Here is a 2,672-nt window from a genome sequence, read left to right on the forward strand (position 1 = left end):
TGTGTTGCTATTCTCACCAAAACCTGTTGTTTGGTCGAAATAGGTAAAACTTGTTTATAAAAGTCATATTGAATGTACCCTTATCTCGTAGAAAGTGGGAGTGATTGAGTAATGGAGAAGTGGGATTACGTGTAAATGCCAGAGACCACGTTCCCACCATGGAGAAAACTGGTTAATTTACACCCGATACTTCTTACCGCCACTAACTGTCCTGCTTTCTGACACTTTCTTATAATCGGCGTGTTGCACACCGCACGCTGTAAACCGCCAGACCAATACCCTGATGAGCATCCCCCAGTTTGTGACATGTTTGATGTCTCGAGTGTTTTCATGGAAAACATGTAGCAGGTTGTTATGTGTGGCAAGTCAAAGTCAGGAGACTTGCCACAGGAGAATAACACATGATGTTATTTGGCTTGTCTTAGTTGGTCGCCCAAAACTTGCCACAGGACTGTCAATTCTGTGGCGAATTCGGACGGCTGAGATCGTAACTCATGAGAAAGGGTGGCCATTGATTATGGCCACATTCTGTTGGCGCCTGATGACAACACAGTGGCGTCATTGGCACATGCCAATGATGTAGTGGCATATAGCGGCATGCCAGTGACATAGTGGCACCTGGCATAGCCATGGCAGCTATTTTGGCATATTGGTGTTAGACCCGAATATGGCTCGGCAACATTGGCCCTGTTGCTATATCAAACTTTAAGGCCTTTGGAGAATTACTTGACTTAGTTGGCGTGGAAACTTTATCTAAATTAGGGTTTGGCATATCGAAACCCTAATTAGCGCGTACCGCTTGGTCGCGACACATTGGCTTTTTATGCAATCGGTGTCATGGCTACATCAAAGGAATTATGACAGGACATAATATGGGAATAACCACATGCGCAAGGATAGCCACATGTGATTATAGAATGGCGCCATTTTTAGGGTGTGGCGGATCCTACATGACTCGTGGCATGTTGTAGGGCCAAAGTGGCGTAATTGGGCCACGACTGGAAATTAGGGTTTCGACTAATGCCACTAAGGCAAAGCCGTTTAGAATACCCTAATTGGAATATGTTATGGCGTTTGGCCACGAACAAGAAGTGGGTTAGCACGTTTGGCGCGCTATTTATGGCATGTTAACACGATCGGCATGCTACTGCGGCAAAGTGGTACGTTTGGCATGTTCGGCATGCCAATTAGCGTATTGGCGCGACATGGCATGTTTGGCATGTCACTAGCATGCCAGAGTGGAATGGCACGTTTGACATGCACGTTTGGCATGTTTGGCATGCCAATTAGCATGTTAACGCGGCTTTTTGAAAGCCAATTTGGCATTGTGATCTTCTGGCGCAACTTTGCCTCTTTTGATACTATGGCAGGTTTAGAGCGACCTGATTGGTCGAAAAAGAGGGGTTGGCCAAGCATGGACGTGGCCACACTTCTGGTATGTGTGTGGCGGATTTAAAGCGACCTGATTGGTCGATGGGAAATAGGGCCGACAAGTATGGGCCCAACCACAACTCATGTGCGTGTGGCGGGTTGAAGGCGACCTGATTGGTCGACAGGAAATAGGGGCTAGTTCGAGCAGCATGGGGTGTGGCCACGTGCAAGTGGCGCCGGCTGGCCTATGGGATGGACACACCTCCCTTTGTTGATGTTCCTGTCCCGCAGCTCATTTTATTCCTTGTTTTCTGGTTTTGAGTAGGATTTTGCACCTACTAATACATGGAGGATTAATTGCCTAGTTCGCCTAGGCTTAATTTTGACAGGCAAAGTCTAATACACTGGGCAGGGCGCAAAACCCTAATTTTGCAAATTAGTTAGGGTAATATCCGAATCTTGTGAATTATCACAAAATTGATTGAATTCACAGAGTTCTTTAAGTTTATTGCCAGGGAGAAGTATGCTTTCCGATTGAGTACTTTTATGCAAGGACCTTAACCTTGGTACTTGGAAATCCGTGCTACTCTGCTGCGAGTGAGCACAAATTGTCATGTCATATCAATATTAAGGGTTCAGCCGAGGAACATAGCACAGAAATCATTCAAAGAAACTTATATTAACTGAATAATACAGGCAAGGTGCCAAAATTTACAGAATATCTGGGATTGTTGCTACACGCACCATTCTGGATAAATTTCGTGAGAAAATATTGAGTTGCTCAATAAATGCGCTAGTGAAGAGGTTGAACACTCGTCACTTTTACATGGCTCTGTTTCTTTGCAGAATGACAACATATTAAATGTGAGGTTTTACAATTTTAACCCTGAACTAAAAACCACCATCAACAACATCATTAAGAGAATGATGGCCTGTTTGGTCTATGTGATGGACAAGTTTTATAATTTTTCCTTGATACAATAAAATGGGTTTGTTGTATTATATCTTTGTGTTTATTGGGTTGTTGATTTTGTGAGTTTGTCAATTGGATTGATGTATGGAAAATGAAAGAGCTAGAGAGAAAAGAAGAAAGGCTTCTGTTGTGTAAAGCCTTAAGAGTAAAGGCAGATGTATAATTTGATGCAAGTGCGCAATGCTGAGTACTTGTGGGTGAAGTTGATTCATTGAACCACGCAGTGTTGTTGGTCATGTCCCATGAAAAAATTTAGGCCGCAAAATGGGCATGTGACACAGATAGAAAGTTGCTTGTAATCTCTTGGTTCGAAGTGAATTATCGTTGG

This window comes from Papaver somniferum, chromosome 1 (genome assembly GCF_003573695.1).
Source record: "Papaver somniferum cultivar HN1 chromosome 1, ASM357369v1, whole genome shotgun sequence".
NCBI classification, from domain to species: Eukaryota; Viridiplantae; Streptophyta; class Magnoliopsida; order Ranunculales; family Papaveraceae; genus Papaver; species Papaver somniferum.